The sequence below is a fragment of the Phasianus colchicus genome, chromosome 20 (assembly GCF_987193195.1).
Source record: "Phasianus colchicus chromosome 20, bPhaCol1.hap1.1, whole genome shotgun sequence".
NCBI lineage: Eukaryota > Metazoa > Chordata > Aves > Galliformes > Phasianidae > Phasianus > Phasianus colchicus.
Window position 1 is genome coordinate 7266692 of NC_143455.1, and position 20899 is coordinate 7287590.

Consider the following 20899-nt stretch of genomic DNA (forward strand, 5'->3'; position numbering starts at 1 on the left):
GATTGATTTCTTTTTCTTTTTTTTTTTTTTTCCAGCAGTAAGCCTGAGGGGGGATGGTTTGCTTTATCAGGAAGTGAGAATAAACTTACCCAAGCAAGCTCAGACTATGCAGGCAGGTGTTGCCTCCATGCTAAATGTCCCCTAGTGAAGACTGAATCTGGGGTCAAGCCCTGAGTCTGCACTCTGCTGCCATACAGAGACATAGAACACTGAGTGGGAAGGGAGCCATAAGGATCACAAAGTCCAACTCCTGACTTCACACAGAACCAGCCAAAGCTCAGACCCTCTGTCTGAGAGCAGTGTCCAAACACTTCCTGAGCTCCAACAACTCGGTGCCATGACCACTGATCTGTTCCACACCTACTGCCAGAGGTACAGAGGTACAGTTAAACACAAAGCTTCTAATTAGTCACAGAAGGTGAGACAGTCTTTCAGGAGAATTAAGTTGGTGCAAAGCAGTGAATCACAGCAGAGATAATATCCAGGGCAACTTTGACTGAAAAGAGACAGTGAAGGAGCGTAAATCACTCCGTGACCACAGCTTGGCTGAATTGATCACAGCTGCTATGCAGTGCAGGGTGGCAATAAGAACTATTCCAGGTCCGTGCTCTGTGCCTGCTGGAGCAAAGCTGGGGCAGGGCAGTGGGCAGGAAGGGAGCTGTTGGGACCAAAGAACACAGCAGCATGCAGGAGGCCAGAGAGGTGTCCTCATCCCAGGGGAACCTCACTTCTCATCTCTAGGGCTTCATTCTCAGCAGACATCAGCCCTAGGACATGGCAATTCACCCAAGCTATGTGCTTTTCTTATAAGTGCTTAGGAAAAAGGCTTTCCAATCAATTGTGATAAAGTTGGAGTGTTTTGTGTGTGTATCCATAAACCTTTATGCTGGCATCAGTTATTTAACTTACAGAATTCACAGAATCATAGAATATCCTAAGCTGGAAGGGACCCATAAGGGTCATTGAATCCAACTCCTTGAACGGTGCATTAAATTCAAAAGATGCCCATTGCGCCAGCACTTTGCACTTTGCTTTCCTTTTTTTCCCATGGACTATAATGATAAGGACTACAGAGCCTGAATTCTACATTTGGAGAGAGGCTTTCCCAAAGATCTTAGAGGTGGGGAAAAAGAGAAAAAAAATTTGCTAGGGGGCGAAGAGTTAAGAAACCCATAGCTTGAGCTGCTCTCGAGGGAGACAGGAAAGCCGTGGAGATTTGGCAACTACATGCAGATCCCAAAAATTAGATCATAGCACATAATTATCCTCCAAACTAGTCCTGATGCCAAAATCTTAATATCTCGGATTGTTATAATTTGAAGTCATATAGGAAATCCAGAGTTCCAATCAATTGCATTCCCATGCCCAGTCGCTCCCTGTCCTTGCCCGTTTTACAATAAAACATACCTGGCATTGTGTGCAGAGTGAGTAATGATTCCTGTGCAGAAAGGGAAGAGAGAGAAATACGGAGAACTCTCCCAGGCACTGCAGGCAGCAGGCAGGCAGTGCTGGCACGATGTGGCCGTGACTCAGTCCTGCGTTCCTCTGCCAGTGGCCGCTGCCTCTTCCACCCTGTTCTGCTCCTTTCGGGACACAGTTTGCAATGTGCATGCAAAATCTTCTCGAATTCTTATTAGCTCAGCTTGTGTCTTTCTGTCAGGATGTACCCAGCTCTTCTAAAATCACAACGCTTGCACAGGGCTGAATTCAGTGCAGTCGTTCCTAAAGAAAGATCACTGCACAATGGCCCTCAGACTCCCAGGAATCAAACCAGAAGAGAACGTGAGCTTTGCACCACAGTGCCAGGAGGACAACAATGCTTTCTTTGGGCAATAAATGGGAGCAGGATGGGGTCCATCACCTCTGGGATGGCACAGGCAGTAGGCACAAGGGTTTTTCCAGCACAAAGCACCACACTTCCCTACATGCACGCACAGTTTGGCATGCCACCACCACAATGAGCAGCTCTGCAGTCTGGTGGCACCAAACCAGCTTTTCTATAGCATCGAGCAGAGGGTGGAAGATGTTCTCCAGGCAGAGGTGCTGTTATCTGTGAATTGGCTGCTGCTAGAAATAGAAAACTCAGCCAAGGACGAGCTACCAGAGCCTCCAGTGAGGAAAACAGCAGTGCAGGGGCAGCTGAGCCCACAGTGATTAAGGGCAGGACATGCCTTGCAATCTGGGCTTTTTTTTTTCACTTCCTGTTTATAGGTTGACTGCATTTCCCCAGCGTTTGAACTTCTCCGTCACGCTGTTTCTCTGCTGTTGCTGACACTGAGTGAGAATTAATAAGCTTCCTCTGAGCAAATATCTTTATTTAAACAAGCTGCTGTCCTGCCAGCAGCCCGCTGGTGAATGGCATTTTGCAGCAGGCAGGATGCGGGCAGAGTTCCCCAGCAGCACCAGCAATGATCCCAGCATTGCAATAGAAGTGCCTGTGCTGAAAGAATATTTGCAGGGTTGCTTTCTTTTTTCCCTCCTCTCCATAGAAGGAGGCTGAGCATGACTGAGAATCTGGCTCCAGTCTCTGGTACTACACAGTTGACCTCAAGCCTGGTGAATTCTTCCAAAAACCTGGCCTGCCTTGCCCCCCAGCCCTCCAACTGTTGTGAGCAGTGGAGCAAGGAGGTGGCAGCTGTGTTTTTGGCTTTTCCAGCATTTAATTACACTGGAGCGATCTCCAAACAAGACGTTTCTCAATCAGACGTGAAATGTTTGTTTTCCTGGTAAAAAAAAATTAATCTGCTGCCTGTGGTATGCATGGCATCTCACATATTTCTTTCCCTAGTCACTGTCAAGTGACTTGATATTCCAACAGAAACTGCCACAAAAGCGGGAAGTCAGATGGTCTGCAAGTTAATTAATCAATCAGTTTACTATATTAGCAAACTTAAAGGAATTCTGATGCAGACCCAGTGCTTAAATCTGCTGCTGCATCTGCAGTCAATCATGCTTACATTACCCATTAACAAATTACATCTGTGCTAAGTAAGATACCCTGTGGTTCCAGCATGCAGAGAGCTGGAGGATCACGGGCACCAGGACAAGCAAGGCACAGAAGGGCAAGGCTACAGCAGAACAGGTTTGTCTCATGCTTGTTCCAGCTGTTGTGTGGGCTCGATGTATGCTGAAGGATCAGCTCAGGAGACAGCCTTGAATATAAAGAATATAGAAGAATAAAGAAGGAATATAAAGGCTATGTGAGCAGATAGTCTTTCTGTTGTAAAGGCTGATGGGTTTGCCCAGTACCAAGCACAGGGCCAGCTTGGGTGCTATGCTGCTGCCTCTTGATCTGGGGGCAGCTGGGACAATTTGGGCCCCCCCTCAGTGACACACCTCAGGGTGATGGGTGGGACGTGGCCCTGCTACTGCCACTAGCCACATCCCACAGATGCATGGAGTCTAGAAGCAAGGAGATAACGTCAGTGCTGCTATAATTACACCTAGGATCTAAATGCACTCCTCTTCAAAAGCATGCCTGCTCTGTTCCACATAAGTGAACAGGTGTTTTATTTCCTCCATTCGTTTCCAAGAACTGCTTCCCTCAAATGCAGAGCTGAGTGGTGCTTCAGTTTCTTTTTGCTGAGTGGCTTCCAACCCTGGAGTGGCTCGAGCCTGCTGTGTTCTTGTTCTCCCTCCATGCTCACAAACCATCAGCAGGGCAGCTGCTTTGCAAACAGCATTAAAGATCCGTTGCCACCAGTGAGTTTGAGTGCTGTGGAAGAACAGCCAGGGCTCGTGGAACACCATGTACCATCACCCGTGCATGACTCTCCTGCTTTTCTATTTTGCAAGCCTTCATCTTTAGGCGAATTACTTCCCCCCGCTACGTGTTGTTTTTAATTTTTACTGCTGCATGGTGAAGCAAGATGACAGCATCAGTGGGGGATGAGCTGTTAGCAAGTATCATTGCCTTCGTCCTGCAGCTATGCCATCAGGTTCACAGCCCAGGCTCTGTGCAGTGCTGCACATCCTAATTCAGCATCAAACATCTGAATTCCCGTACATGTGCCATGAACAGGCCAAGGGGAGGAGCCTCTAGGAGAAACAAAAGCAAAGAATGGGGGAAAAAAAATGAAAAGGAAGGTCACAAAGCAGGAGCCAAGGTTGGCTTAGTCCCCGGTGAGTTGCGGACCTCGTGCGCGCAGCCCCGTGTGCAGAATGCAACTGGTGCAAAGTTATTTTTCTCTTAAGGGTGACAGGAAAAGCCTGGCTTCTGATTGCTGAGAATCCTCTCGCAAGGATTAAACTTTTAAATGTTCTCACATGAGAAATATCGTGCGCTTTGGATGTAATGCAAGTAATTGGATGCAACCCTGTACAGAACAAAGGGCAGCCAGCTGGTACCTCTGTCAGCACAAGCACACAGAAGCAAATTTGGTGAATTTGCTACGATTTGGATGCTATCCTTAATACCTAGCCCCAGATTAAGTTATATTTTCATGATAGGATTAGCAGTTTAGCCCTTTATTCTCCTATCGTTCAATCTTCCAAAGCTGCTCAGTTCCTGACCCCGTGCACCACTTCTTTGGTCAATACAGAATATGCTTTTGACCAGAGGCCAGTGACTTTCCCATTGACATGGACAAATTTGTCTACTTTATTGCATTCTGGAGATTTGATCCTCCTCTGGAGTCAGCTGGGCAATTTCCAAAGGATACAGTTGGATTCCTCACCATTATGTTTCTCCTTCCAAGATGGAAAGGACTTTTATGGTGATTATAAAATCAAAAAACAAGCTGTCACTCGCGTTTGCTACACTGCTCTTTCTGTGCATTGTAAGAAGCAGGTTTTGAAGCCTGCTGTATTACGTGTGGGATGGTGAAATGGTGGTGACAGACAGGGTGGTCAGATTGGGATGAAGTGCAGGAGCATGCTGCAAGGAGGTGACTTGCCTGCTCCAAATGCCCTGAGAAGCGAAGGCGAGAGCCATCATGCCACCTGTGTCTTCCCCCATCCCTGCTCCCTGCATCCCTCCTGGCACAACCAGACCACGGCTCTCAGGGTGACTGATGTCCCCATCAAGGAACAGCTTATGACAAATGCATACATCTTCCATGAGGAGAAGGAGGATGACCAGGAATTGGAAGAAGAAACTGAATTTTTAGAAATGCTGGTTGCATCTGGAAAATAAAGAAGTGCTTCTTGAAGAGAGACAGAGTATTTCTGCCCTGCCCAGGGATGTGTTCTTAGTTCATAAATAACCCAAGGAACGCACGCCTTATTATGTACATGGCCTTTGTGATGAGGCCAGGGCTGGATGCTAGCCGAGCAAACAGTATAACACACAGTGCAGGTCTGAGGTAGAAGCAAGTGCCAGGGAGAAAACTCATCTGGGAAAACCAAAGTCCATCAAGTACTTAATGTCAGTGCAATGCTGAGTGCTGGAGCTCCCTGTAATTCCTGCCAGAATTCCCTGAGCACCCATCTATACAGAGGCTGTACCATGTGAGCAGCACCAATTCTGCACTAGGAAGAGCTGAACAGGGGCTGAAGACACACAAATGATAACAGCAAAGCTGCAAAATGTCTTTGGTCTTCAATCTGCGTTTGGCTTAGGGAGCTTGGCCCATAGTGTTCAGGTGACATCAGTTGTGTTGGAGTGGGCAAGCAGTCCATCCTAAGGACAGCTGCAAAACAACATGAACTGCAGAAAACATCTCCTACCTCAGCTCTGGGCTCCCAAACCAGAGACATTACTGCCTGGAAGTAGTTTGGAGGAACTCTACCAGCAAGTGTGAAATGAATGCAAATGTGCAGCTTCTTTAGACTTAATTGCAGAAGAGCATCTGTTTATATTTCATTTCAGTACCACAGTGAACCCTCATCTATTGGGAAGTTTGCAGCCTGCAAAGATAGCATGTTGTTGAGTGGTTTTGAAAAGAATATACCATCATTCACCAGGTTCATGTTGCTGCCTCTATTCATCCACTCGCCAGAGCCACCCTATCAAAACTACAACTGTGGATGTAAGCATCTCTGAGAGCAGTAATTGAGCAACCTTTAAAGCAATCATTTTGATTACCCTTAGCTTAGCAATTATGGCTGAGTGACACATTTTCAGCTATGGAAAATGATATGCCTAGCCCACCTTCCCTACGCATAAGTGTCTCATATACATATATCCACATAGACATACATATTTACCAGCTTTCGTGTGCTAAATGGTTTCTAAGCTCCTGCCTGCCAAGGAGCTGGCTGATCCATGAGCAGGATTCCTGTTTGATGGCCGCATGATGTGTGCCAACAGCTCCCTCTGGGTTTTTTGTCTGAGATTTACTTCAGTTGCAGAAAAATCAGGGAACGTCTTTGTTCCCAGAAGTACTCCTGGCAGCCGACCGTGGAGCATGACCCATCATCGCAGCCCAGTTGCACAGTCTCTAGACAGCAACTCCTCGGGGCCAGCACAACCTGGGGTGATGAGACAAGCTCTGTAATGGAAACGATTGTGCCTTTGTGTCTGGGCAGCCAGCAAGTGTCATTCTTTGAAACACAGCGGCTATTTCAGAAAGAGCATCTCTAGCAGAGATGCAGCAGTTTTCCAGGGCACCATGGAGACATCCAGTTGCATAACCCTGACAGTCACTGGGAGACAGTCTGCTGGCAAGCACTGCTGATCCCCCCCGTTCCTGCTCAGCACGAAGTCCCAATGACCTCAGCCCTTGGCTGCCTTGTCCACCTCCAACAAGAAATGTTAGAGAGAACATCTCAGGAGCCCCTCCCATAAGCTGCGAACCAAAGCGCCTAATTTTACAGCTACTAAAATATACCAAAGTTTCACACCATAGCTTTTGAAGTTGGCTAACTGGGAGCCAAAAAGCAGGAGCCACGTGGATTTATAATCTTGTTAAGGGGAACTGGGGTGAGTGTTAGGCTGAGGGTGAACTGGAGACCGTGAGCCCAGAGCTGAAGGCAACAGTTTTATGCTGTGTTTCACCATCTGAAAGCTGTGCACTGCAACAACCAGTGTTGAGCTCATCAGATCTCAGATTTGCAGCAGGCTGCTTTGCTTCTTTGTTCATCAAAATGGAGAAGAAATAGCGGAGCACATTGGAAAAATCCTGGAGAATCTGGTAGAGATGGAATTGAGGGTGCTTAGGAATTTTTATAGAGTCCAAGGAAGAAATTACTGTAAATACTTGTAGAATTTAATAAGTGATTTTATGCTTCCTGTTGGGTTATTTTTAACACTCTTGTAGGATTCCATAGCGGGATATGATTATGCATTAAATTTTAATGGTTGTTTTAAAAATAAAAGCTGTTGAATGCTATCATTTTCTATTAGGTAATACAGAGTGCCTCCATAAGGAGTGTTTTTCTCCTTCCAAACAAAGCCTGGGCAGGCTCGAGCAACAGTCATGAGCAAAATAATCCCAGCTTGGGGAAGATATTAATAAAATCCAGGTTGCAAAATGTACAGGAAGCTGCTCTAATGTTTCTATTTCCAATTTCTGTTCACACAGGTGGACTCAAAAGCAAACCAAGGCTCACCACATCCTAATTGCATTTGGGGGCACTGCTGAAAACCTCAACTTTGAGATTTTCCTTAAGGAATTCTCCTTGATTCGTATCTTCTTTTGTGATCAAGGAGAAGTTTTCCTGCAATTTGAAGAACCTGTATACATTTCATGCCTTTTCTAATCTAACCCCATGTGGCACAGATCAAAGGCCTTCATGAAGTTCAGAGCATGAAGCTCAGTAATCTTGCATCCTGAATGAATTATCTGCCAGGAAGACGTTTAAGTCTCATGTGAAGGTGTCATCGGTTTCTGTCATCATGTTTGCTCCTTTGACTGTATGATTAATTGCCGTGATTTCTGTAGGACTAACATAGTCATGTTTCATTAGCTGTCTTTGGCCACCACGCATTCATCAGTCAGGCATCATCAGAACAACTTTGGTTTTTAAGATTGTACTAGGTTTTCACAGATCATGCCCAAATTTTACCGGAGTGCTTGTGAATTCTGGTTGAATTCAAACCCTGCTGGGCAAAGGATGAAGTGTTCTCTGCAAGCTCATGAACTGAGTAGGCCAAGATGAAGAAAGACTGGGGAGAATGTGGTCGGCTGCAAATATCATGTGAGTGTTCCCAGTATTTGGGGTCATTAACTTTGGTTTGGCAGGATTTCAGTAGGAGGAAATTTGATAGAGAAGATCACCAGACAAGGGTGCCACATCACTGTGCTCAGGATACGATACGTCAGGAGATAAACTTCTGCCCTGCAGGGCCTTCTCCAGTTTTGGCAGCAGAACACCTGAGCAGCCCCTTCCAGCCATATTTCTGGGCCATGCACATGTGCCATGGCCACGTTGAGTGCACAACCCTCAGCAGCATGGCAGGGCTGTGTCCCAAAGGCACAGGGCTGGACATCACCTCCATCTTCATCCCAAAGGGAGAGGACATCCCATGCGAGAGGGGCCAGTGCAGGGGCAGGGTTTTGCAGCAGCCGGCTTACAGTGGCATGGCAGTGTGAATGTCTGCATGGAGCAGAGCTTTTTGTGCTGTGGATTCTGTCTCCTTTTATTTCTTGTGTAGGCAGTATTCCTTCTGATTCCATTTACTTATCAAGATCTAATAAAGACAGCATGTTCTCTTTTTTTTTTTTTTTTTTTTTTAGCTTGAGAAGTTGAGAAGGAAAGTCTCTAAATGAAATATGTTGCCAGTCTGAATTATTCCATGACTTGCCTACATTTCAGATTAACTGGTGGAATATCAACAAACAGAATGGCAATTCTTTTCCAACCCCATCTCCTCCAGTCAGTCTTTAGCCCACTTATCAGACACTTATTATTACAAAAATAATCAGGAGAGGAAAATACACCAGTGCTGAATCAACACTACTGTACTTCTTCTTCTTCTTTTTTTTTTTTTTCCTCTTTTTGAACTCGTCTAACTTGCTTGGTTTCTGTTGGCCATGCACCAGCCTGAAATTGTAGAAACACAGCTGGCTAAATCCATCACATCTTATTACAGGTTATCAATTCTCTCCTGCAATAAACACGTCTGACAATTAGCAGGGAATTGATGAGTGACTCAGTTTGATTGCTGCTATTTCTTTACTGCTTTGTACCTGACAGAGAGGTTCACAATGCAAACTTAATTTGTAGAAAACGCAAGAAGCTGGTAAAGCCATTAGCATTTCTTATACCCAAAATGACAAATGGTCTTTACATTAATCTCGAATCACTTCTTTAAAGCAAGGATCAGGAAAGAATTTTCCTCAAAAGGATATTGCTGCCCAGCTGGGGAGGTGCTCTAATAGGGTTTTCTCACATTCTGGGGGATCGATACCACAGGGCTGCCAGGCTGGCTGCATTGCTGGGCTCCATAAAGCCATTGGTGTAATTTGTTTTGATGAACCTTCTCCTTCAAATAATAATAATAATAATAAAAATTGCAAACTCTGCATAGACAGAAGACCAAACCACACCGTGACTCACATCATACAGTAAACCATTTAGGAGTAATACTGCAGTAATTGAGATTTAACTCGTTCCGTTCCGTATCTCTCTGCAATTAATCTGCAATATTTGGCCAGCTGGCTTTTTTTTCAATTTCAGCTCTTCATTTGGGAAAAGGAAATAAAAGATCAAAGCTCTTCCAATGCCAATCACTGTATCAAAGCTGCACAATAGTTTGAAAATAAGGACTGACAGGGACTTCGAGAAGGAACCGACTCCTCCCATCCTCAAGACCTCCCTGATCCCAAGGCTGGGCAGACACCAGCTCCACACAGCTTTGATCCCATGAGTTTTTTTCAGACAGAGGCATCATCCTTTGTGTTTAAAATGGGCACGCATCAGAAAAACACAAGCTACCTTCAGTGTAGCCTCAGAATACCAGACACCAGCTTTGATCTCTTCAATGTGCAGATAAAATGAGGCTGGTGAGAGAATGAAATCTCCTTCCTTTTCATTTGCTAAGTACGTTAATGTGTTCTTGATCTCAAAATGATTCTCATTTACTCACTGTAATCACAGTGCTTTAGTTCTTCTCTTTGTTTGTAGGGCCTTTGCTTTTCTTTTGTAATCAAGAGGGGTTTTTTCTGTTCTTGCAAGCTGAATATTTTCCTGCTAACAAACTTGTCCTAACTCTGCTTTACAAGTGCATTCTTTCCTTCATCTCATTTCCTCCCACCCTGAGCTGGGGCAGAGATTTGCTCTGGCAGCAGAAATGAAGGCTGCAGATAATGCCGAGGAAAGCAAAGACCACACGGAGTAGCGTTGGCCTGAGCAGCAGCAAGAAAAGTGCCCCATGCACATCCATTAGGGAGAGTTTTGTTTGGCAGACCTCCCAGTCTAATAATCAGTTTGGTTGTGGTTAGGGCTTTTTTTTTTTTTTTTTGTCTTTACTGCCTATTTGGAAGAACAGGAGCATTGGTATTCTTGTGAATTGCTGATCATTATACAATAGAAGAAATAGTTAAACATAATGAGAGGTCAGACTACAACTGCTCCACACCACCATAGGGGTTTTGCTCCAACACAAGACACAAGATGCTCTAGGGTGTTTAAGGTGCTGCTGGTGAGGATGAGAAGTTCCTCCCTCTGCTAATAAAGCACCAATGCTGGATACAAGGCAATGTGCTGACTCTTCCTGAGACCTAGAGATACATCTCAAGCCAAACATAAGATGCTGAGCCTCATGTTCTCGTGGTTAATGAGTGTGTGCAGGCATAGTCTGTGGTTGTTGCACATTAACTTTGTTCAGCACGCAGTGAGAGAGGTTAGAAGCTATATACTTGGGTTTGCATTTGGTCACAGATGTAGAAAAACACAACAAAAAGCAAACTGGAGATATCCTGCAGCTCAGATGACGCGTGGTAAACTCGCTAAATCTCAGTAACTTGAAATCTCTTCCTGGCAATCGAAATTCTGCTCTCCCTGTGCTGGCAGTGTTAAAGAAGGAAATACAGTGGTACTTTGTAACACTGGTGATGGTCCATGAAAAAAAATGCGTCCAAATCATATGACCCAGGAGGTACATAGGATGTAACAAAGTGCGGTGGGTGAAAAGCAGAAGTTCCCAAATTGATTTGTGTTGGGAAAATCATCTGCAGGTTCCAATAACTGTGTCAGCTGAATCGCTTGGACTGCTTTTGTGTGCAGAAGTGTGCAGGAAATCCCAACAAAGCAGAATTTCTCGTAAGACTCCTGGTGCATCAGCCTGCAGACCGAGCCAGAAAGAAACCACAAAAAACAATTGCTCTCCTTGCTGTGCAGCTACTACAAGTCCCAGGTGGAACCTGAAAATGAAATGTCTGTGTGCATCAAAAGATCGCTGGGCTTTCCAAAATCCACTCTTTGAATGCAGTTACAGAAACAAGCACATGATGTGGGTCAGAGGGTCACTTTGTGTTTTATACATTGCTCTCTCATCAGCTCTGCTAGAACTGACCCAACGACTCAATTTATGTAAGAATACTATTTGAAGTTTCTTATATGTCGCAGATTTGGGCACCCAAGATCGTGCATCACTTTGGAAAGTCTTTAAGGAAACTTCAGAGCTTTTATCTACTTTACTGAACAATGAACCCCATTTCTTCTTTGTTGTTCTGAGATGGATGTCTGCTGAAGCAGAAATGTAGAGACAGTGAGAAAAATTGGCTCTAAGGGGTCTTTAAATCTAACTTATATTCAAGGATTCATCAAGGATCTGGTTTATCCTATTCTTACCTTTCAGAGGACCGTAATGAGGAAGGTAGGAGACTGCCAGTGGTAATACAAGAGATCCACGTCCAAGTCCAGATATTCCTGGTGCCTTCTGAATGCCCACTATATACCCAAGACTTGATCTCTGTTATGGAGTTGCCTGCCTATAAAACACAGCACTTTTCCCTTAGGGAATACCTGTGTCTTTTGCAGTTTATGAACTGTCCAAGTCCTTTGTAAAACATAAAGTTTAAGGAAGTCTAACCATTTTCACCTTGCAGTTTCATGGAGAGCGAAAGTAAAAACTCAAACACCAGAGGAAAAGTTAACAAGAGAAAAGAGCATTTAGGGTTCAATAGGAAGATATGGGATGAAAAGTTGGGAAGCAGCAGAAAAATTATATAGGGTAAAAAGAAATTCTTTGTGCCAAAAGAATCTTGTTGTCTTCATCTGTAAAATATCCTGAAATCTGCTGGCACAACATGAAACGAGACAGAGGCTGAAAGCAATAAGACTACACTGAAATTCAAGTCCTGTTAAATTCATTTTTTCCAGGGTTTGCAAGAGCTGTTTCCCTTCCACCTGCTGACCAAACAGGATAGCAGTAAAATACTTCCTCTTTCTGACTCACAAATCTGTCGGACGTGATGAGGCCCAATGGGAGTTTGGTGATGTCTTAAATAGTGATTTGCTTTTTGCCTCTTGGCAAACAGCGCTCCAGGACTGGTAACACAAGCTGCACTTTCAGCCTATGGTTCACAGGGCTATCCAAACAGACCCAAAAAGATCTTGGTCTCCTCTGCTGCATGAAAAGAGGTCTTGTTATTATAGTTCTGTTTGCTCGCAAGTGAGATTGTGCAGGGATTTTTCCATTTCAGTGTGCTGCAGATGAGGGGAGCAGGATGGCCACTTCTGCAGACAGTCCATAGCTGACTTGAAGCTGTACAAATCCTGTCTTCTGGGCCTTTCCCAAAGAGCAAACCATGGGTTTGTGTGGCCCAGCACAAATCGTTCTAAGCTGTCCTGCAGTTTGATCTGTCCCTGCAGCAATTGCAGTTTGGAAAGCATTTCTCCTGCAGCTGACGGCCAGAAAACCAGGAGGCAGCTCCATTGAAGTTTTTTGGTTTTATTTCCCTGCCATAGAGGCAAGACAACAACGGAACATTAAAGTGAATTATTATATGCTATGGGTTTCGGAAACATCCCTGTGCTTCCTTCCTAGGTCATGTACAGCCCTGTGGTTTCTGCAGGCTCCGCTCCTGCTCGGATGCTGGTAGCTTTCCATTCCCACCGCCTGGAGCCGCTTCTCCAAAGTCTGACTAAATGTGTGTGTGTAAGGGGAAATGATTAACTCCGACCATCTATAGAATGAAATTCTTCCTATTTAAAGATACTCCTGACAAAGCTGACTGGGAAAAATTGCTAGAGTGGTTTCAAATAAAGCATGCTGCACTTTTTCCAAAAACTTTTTTGGTATTTTTTGTGAAGAGTAAAGAGTGGTTTCTGCAAAGGAATATCTGCCATCTTGCTGCAAATAATCATTGGATTATTTTCTTAATGTTAAAAAACACATATCCACAGTTGCTCCACTGGAAATAAAATCCTTTGCATCAACTGAACTTGTAAATAATGTTGAGTCAGAGCTCCAAAAGATGCAGCTGCCCACTGGTATAAGTAAAGCACAAAGGGAATTGCCTGAAAATGAAAGGGACTGGAATTTAGCTACATAAGCATTTGGATCTCCTTGAGGATCTGAAAACAAGGTGACAGTCTTTAACAACCAGACTCAGACCTTAAGTTTTTGTTTTCTTTTCTCTCCAAAAGCTATTCAGGACTCGGACATTCATGTAAAAGGTCCTCCCAGCTCTCCACCCCCACTGAAGATTTTAAACAAAACTTAAAGAAGGAAAGGAATAGCATAAGCAACTTCTAAGGGATAAGATGAATTACAACCCATCTGTAGGTTTTTTCCCACTCTGCTAACAATGTACACTGAACTCTGAACTCTATCTGCGTTGTTGTGCAGAAATGTGCCAGTGGTCTTTTGCTGAAGTTATCCATAGTCGTCTGAGCAGCCCTTAGGGCATTGCTGGCACAGTGACTGCCTCCAAGGCCACAGCAAAGCAGCCCTGTGCCAGCGGGGCCACAGCTGTAGCAAAAACTAAATGCTGCCTTTTCCTTTTCCTGAGTCATTGCTGTGCCCATGCTATCACCCTGCAGCTCTCTTCAGATGCCTGGAGAATATTCAGGGAAGGGAACACCACCAGTTGAACAAGATGCTTTCCCAGTTTTGCCCCATTGGATGCACTGCAAGTCAGCCCAGTGCTTAGAAGTGACGCCGTTCCCAGGCACATGCAGAGCAAGTCCCTTTCTTCCTGTAAACAGAAAGAGATGTTTTCAGTTTACATGTTTCCAGTTTACATTGCGTGGAAGGCTTATGTAAGGAACAGGGGAAAAGAAAATACTTAATGAATTCATAACAGCCCAACTAGGCACAGCCTCCAGAGCTAAACCTGTCAGGATCTGGCCCAAGGAGGATGCTCGTTGGGAGACCTGACAAGCAAGACTGCGGAACTACAAAGATTTATTGTACACCAAAATAATTCCTACGCTCACTGAGCAAAGCTGCTGCCACAGAGTAACTGCTTTTAAAAGTATTTTCCATCACGATCTCCAAGTCCCTTTTCTTGCCCAGATTCCATCACAACAAACAGCCCAAAGATTTACGTGCCTCTCACTTACCTTGTGATGACAGCCTGACACACAGGTTGTACAGAAGGAGGAGAGGAAGGGTTCAGCTCTCTTGTGCCCAAGGCAGGCTGAGGGCTGAGGGCAGAGATCCTGAATGGGGCTTGCTGTTGCCCTGGGTCTGGTGGCTCTGCTCAAAAAGTAGAGAAAGGTGACAAATACCAACACCAAACTACCTAGATTTTTTCAAGCACAATAGGAAGCACTTTTAGAAGTGTCACATTGCTTACCTGTAGCCAGTAGTAAACTTAGGCACTTTAGAAAGAGAAGATGTCGGGTAATGATGGGGAGGTTTGAGGTCCTCATTCTGTTTTCACATGCGTGTGCCCAAAACAGAGGAAATACAATCTCCAGATAAAAGGAATATTTGTTGTCTCAGCAGTTCCTGATCTGCTTGGTCAGTGGTAGAAGCAGCTTAGCCAAAACAACAACCATCTTGCTGATGTGCATGCTTACAGACAAAGGTAAAATTCATCTTACCCAACTCCAAGGTATCCAAGAGTTGGCTGATGAATCCTGGGCTTGGGCATGGCCTTCCTTTATATTTTGTGAGAAACAACAGGCACTTCCAAAATTTCGATTTGACCAACAGTACACAAGGGTGAGACCAAACTTGCACCTTCAACTCGATGATTGTTTTGGCTGATCCATTCCAATTTGGGATGTTCTATGATTCCAGTGGGCTGCAAAGAGCTGCTGGATAATGAGCCAGACTGTGTCAGCACCGTATCTACAGGAGTGCAGTAATAATGCAAGCAAATTGTATTGTCATATCAATCAAAATCCCCAAATAGCATCTCTGTGCCACAGCCCATCCTTGTATCTCCTCCTGCTGATAAAGACAGCATGGAAACGAGAGGAGGGACGATCAAGAAAAATGTCTGTGATAAGCAAAGCTCCAAAATTGCAAATGCAATAGAAAAAGAAAGATGTGGCTGTACTAAAGATCAGGGAATTAATGACAGTGGGTGTAGGGAGAGCTGAAGACTGTGGCAGGTACAAAGGCACAAAGGGAAAAGCCAAGGGATCTCCTCCCCACTGCACGGAGGAGCAGGTGCAGAGGAAGATGTGGGGCAAACAGGGTGGTGGAGGAGAATCAGAAATAGCTTTGTTTAGGCTCGGAAAAGGAGGGAAAGGCTCGGAAAAGGATTGCTTTCTATAAATAGCCGACGTAACCCCTCAGGGAAGGGAGATAGTTATTTAAGCTGAAGGACAATGTTGGCCTGGAATCAAACTGGTTGTGAGTAAATAGAGGGGGGAAACATGAAGCAGGTTTCTGAGCATCACAGGAAAGATGTTCTGAAACAACTTTCCAGGCGCAGCAGGAACCTGAGCGCTTCTAAATCCGTCAGGGCAGGAAATTGATCTCCGTGCCAAGATATCTTCCAGATCTACATACACATTACTCATGCTTTATTTCACCTTTGCCAATGGCAAATTTCACCCTGCCTCAGAAAATCAGACTGGATGAAATCCTGAAAGATAGCTGATAGCTTGATAGCTTGACCAAAGGCAGGTCTGCTCCTTCTGATGGGAGGAGGGCTGTTTTCTTTAAACAGCCACATGTGACATCCTATGGCTTCTTTGTCCTTCACCGTCCCAATTATTGCAGCATTTTGTTGTGAGGACAGGAATTTTTCCCCTTTATCTTTGCTCTATGTCCCTTTCCATTGCTGGGCTGCTGGCAGCTGATGGACCACTGAGGGACGGGTGGGATGTTGGGGCCTGGGAAACAAATGCCTGGAGAAACCTTGGTCAACAAAGTCTATGGAAACAAAACAAAAACAAGACCAGTAACACTGTTTTGAATGTTGCTGTTTAGTAAACGTGGAAACTGAGGAAACCGGGCTCAGTGTTCCTTTCCTTTGATCAGCCTTTTTATACAGGACCGTCTACAGAGGAATTGGTGATATAGGAAAAGGCCATATTCCCACAAAAACTGCATTGCACACATTGTGGCAGTGCACAAGGGTGGCCCAGGGTGGTCTCTCACTGGGGACCTGCGGGATAGCATTAGCCTCATGCAATCTCCTAGCTTAGCTCTACACCTAGAAACAAATAGAAAATGCAGCCCAGTTTGAACAGAGTTGCAGTTCCAGCTTCATCCAACTTTTTGTTTTTCTCGCTGTACCTGAGGTAAATTGTGCAAGACAGGCACTCACATTTTCAGTGGTTATTACATTGGTCTAAGGGTTTTCCTTGCTGTATAGAAGAGATTTCTACCACTTGGGCCCAAAGCAAATAAGCAACTTTGTGCAAACTTATTCAATTTACATTGAATTCTTAGCATAGAGGAGAGAAATAAATAAATTCCTTTTTTTTTTTGTCTCCTACAGCTTCTAAAAAAGCCAGGTTCGCTGTACCTTACATTTCTAATTTAATCAGGCTACTGTAATCCTGAGTCACTCAACACTGGGTTTTGACTGAAGTGCAGCGAAGCAGTCAGGTTGTCACAGCTGACAATGGGTCATGCTGTCCTCCTCAGCCCTTCAAGGCAAGAAAAGGCAAAGTCTGCAGCTGAGACCAAGAAGGGAATGAGATTTGTCCATGCAAACAGGCAATGGCCCCTCTTACCCTGCCTGCAAATCCCATGAGGGCTAACATAACCTCTGCCAAGTACATCCCCATCCGCACCCCCTCATATCTTATCAGGGTCTTGTCTGTTCGTGGCATTCCGTGCTCCAGCAACACACCAGTGGCCAGCTGGGGTTTGTGCTCAATGCAACATCAGAGAAAAAGCTGCTGTACAGAGGCTGCCTTATCAAAGGCTGATAAACAACCTTCTTGCTTGGAAATTTTCAATTGAACAGATGCTTGTGCCATGCCTCAGCAGTTGCACTAGGAGCCCTGTCCATCTCCTACGTCCTAAAAAAAGTCATCCGTGAAACAGGCGAGCACAAGAGCTGAGAAAACTTGGACAGAGCTCCCAGCCAAATTATGAACGTGTTGCCAAACATGGAGAAAAGTGCCTCTGATTCTTCTGTTAAGGCGTCCAAGGAGGGCCACAAAATTATAGTTCAAACTATAAACAGAATGAGTACATTTTGTTCATTTTCCTGTTCTCTTATAATCGATGCAATATGAAGAGCTGCTATCAGTGGAGAGTTATACAATCAGATGGCAGCAATAAAAAGAGCGTTAGCAAGTCTAGGATATCATGGGAGGTTGATTGGAGGAAGCAGTTATAAAACAAGACCATTTCAGTCTATTTAGATGAGAACATCAGAGTCGTGGCAAAGTCATTTTGATGTCTGTCTGTCCACTTAATACCTGACTAATGGACAGCTGCATCCTGATTTACAGTGGTTGCCTGGAGAAGGATGGGTTGCATACTGAGGGTTATGTATGCACAGACGTGGCTCTGTGTGCACCTTGAATGAGATGTCTGATACGTACAGTAACAATATGTCCATGTATAGATGAGTTAATCTTGTTTACATAATATATTCATATACAGAATCCAGTAATTTTTTTCATTCACACTATTTCCTGCTTTCATTAGACTTACGGGAGGCTCTCTATTTCTGCAGTTGTAACACAAATTGGACCACAGGTTCCTAGACTCACAAGTACATGATGTGGGGAATGCAATAAGCACAAGATGGATGTCTCCACCAGCTGTCAGCAGGAGCCTTTACTGCAGCATCTTTGTTCTTTGGCATTTGAAAAGGTCCTGGTTCTCAGATGGTCTTCAGACTTGTTTTCTTCTTCTCTTGCAGCCATCTCTGCTCTGAAATATCTGCAGAATGCACTTGGAAAACTCAGGGACTATCAACATGAGAGCTGTAAAGCTTTAAAAACAAACAGACATTTCACCTGTCTCTAATCAGCCCCATCCCATAGCTTGGCTTTGATTTCCCCTGTGCAGAAAAGAAACGTATAGGATTTTAATTTCCTTGGCTCCCAAGAGCAGTATGAATGAGACTGCAGCATTGCATTCAGCTTGTGTTATTAATGGGCTCCATGCTTGCAAATGTCTCATTCAATATATTTGCTCCAAGTGCTTCCAAAAAAGGGGGAAAAAAAGAAAAAAGAAAACATCAGGTTTCTAGGTCTAATGTATGTGACCTGACAGCATGAATACATTAGATCTTCTACAGAAACATACAATTCCAGCACCGCGCATTGGATCTTTAGCTTTTTTGTCTTCATCTGGACTCTAATCAACATGCTAGCATTCTGTCTGGAAATAAGCAGAATATTCCTGCCATTCTGGCTCATACTTTCTATCCATTTGACAGGGTACAACATGCCTTCTTACAGAGTCACTGTAAGCTAGGAACACTGCTGAACTCCCTGTTCAAGCAGCCTGAGCATCTTCCAGTTCTTATGTTCTCTTGCTCAGTGCTGCTTGCCTTCCCATGCCAGACCCTTGCAGGCACAGGGCAGAAGGCTCTGCTAAGGCCCAATGCTGATTTCTTGCTGCTAAGGGTCTCATACAACTTTTTTCAGTCATAAAGAAGGCACAGTCCAGTAATCCTGTACTGAGACCTATAGGATCTCAGCTGTCTTCCAAACCTACAGGCAGGTCAGAGCACTTCCCCTCTTCGTGTCTGGTTTTCCCTTCCCATGCTTTGGCTTATCTGCAACCCTTGAAGTTCCTTAAAGGAAGAGCTGTTTCATATTATGCATCTGGACAGCGTCTAACACAAGAGGGCCCCACTTTGATTAGGGTCTCTTGTGACTACCGTAATACAAATACTGCGAATAAAATGCATTTGAATCAGGAAAAGGCAATGATGCTGCTTTTCCAGTAATCTCTTAACTCAGGAAGGTCTGGGTGGGATGGGTTTGCCAGGCACAGTGGCCCAACATGACCCACCCCAGCATGGACATCGCTTGTCCTTGCAGCTGTCCTTATGGTGATGCAAATCAAACTCAGCAAGAACTGTGCTCCCCTGCCCTGTATTTCCTGTCCGTAAGCACTTTGCATATCCAAATGTGCCACATATTTGTCTTGCAAAGCAGAGCCTGCTTCTGTTAGCAGCAATTAATCACTTTATAGCCATTCTTTTATTATTATGAATGCAGCAGATGTGGTTCCATTAATAGGTCCCCAAGTGAGCCTTATCCAGCATCTCTGACACTTAATGAAGGGGATTATGTGGCCTAAATAAAGTTTTCATTTTCATCATCCTCTTTCTATCTGCACTACTAAGTAAGCAAACAGTGGGAATCTCGTCATGGACTCAGTTACAGTACATAGGATAAACTCACTGCCAAATAATAAAATGTGTCCACTAGCTTAATGTGATTAGTAATAGCAAAAGCTTGCATTGGTATTTTTACAAGGGTTTGAAACAAAACATTAAAAAGAAGCACATAGATGTCTGCATACTGCAGCGGTAATTCAAAAAGCTCACCACTTCCCCAATTAACCTCAATATTTGAGCAATAAGAGGGCGGGCAGCTGGCTCCCCAGGGAAATGACTGTCTCCAGAACATTGTTCAGTCTTGGGGAATTTTTCAAGTGCGATGGTTGCCATTAAAAAGTCATCACTTCCAACAGTGGCTGAGACCTCGCAAGCCTTTTGGTGCTCATAAAAGAGTGCCTAATGAATGACAGTGACCAGCAGGGGTGCCATGGGCTGGATGTTCCTCACCAGCTCAGGCTGCCCAAGGACCTCCATGGCCATGGGCACCTCCAGGGATGAGGCACCCACATCTCTCTGGGCAGTGCCACAGCCTCACTGCTCTCTGAGTAAAGAATTTCCTCCTCACATCTAACCTAAATCTGCCCTCTTTGAGTTTAAAACCTATTCTCCTATCACCTATTCTCCTATGAACACAACATGTTTGGGAAGGAGGTGTTTCCCAAACCATTCCCTTTGCTTTTAGAACCAGATTCTCTCTGCTCAGATGGCTTTCTCACCATGTTTCTGCTTCACATTGACTGATGGTCACTGCTATTTTGTCTTTAACTCATTTGTTCTGAAAAGCAGACAGTCAAGAGCCAACATTTACTCCTTATTCCCAGCACAATAAATAGAGGAGGCAGCTCCTTGTGTAACACAGACAGAAAAAGTCCTGTGCTTGTCAAATACATCCTCTGGGGTTCATAAGGAGCACCTCCATTGTATAAACATATTGTATAATTTTAATATCCAGGAGGACCATCTAATAAATTCTATAGATCCAACTTCCACTGGGCTGTGCAATAAAGGGTATTAAAACATGTAGTGTCTGCAGCACGGAGAGGCAGCTCATCCATTGGGATGAAGTATTAAGCCATCAGACAGTGACAAACTGGCCCCATTCCTGCAGGCGAGGTGGGAGTGCAGTCAGGTCTAACATCACGGGGCACTGTTCTATAGAGCACAGCAACTCAGCAGCGTGTTCTCAGTCCCTGCACGAAATGCTTGAGGTATGACAGCATGGAAAAACGATGAACTTTCTTTCTCACACGCACCAAACCAGATTTACCGTGAAAAACGCAGATAACTAACAAATGATCTCCCCGAGCCCTGTCTCTTTAAAACGAAACAAAACAAAGCGTTGC

General features: G+C 44.5%; 1 long non-coding RNA gene across 1 annotated transcript; it reads left to right on the forward strand.

The window, feature by feature from the left end:
• Window positions 1-234: 234 nt before the first annotated feature.
• Window positions 235-8535, forward strand: LOC149915371 (uncharacterized). The gene is made up of 3 exons (XR_016459064.1): window positions 235-418; window positions 3011-3082; window positions 7464-8535. It is a non-coding gene; the product is annotated as an uncharacterized LOC149915371 (long non-coding RNA).
• The last annotated feature ends 12364 nt before the right edge of the window (window positions 8536-20899 follow it).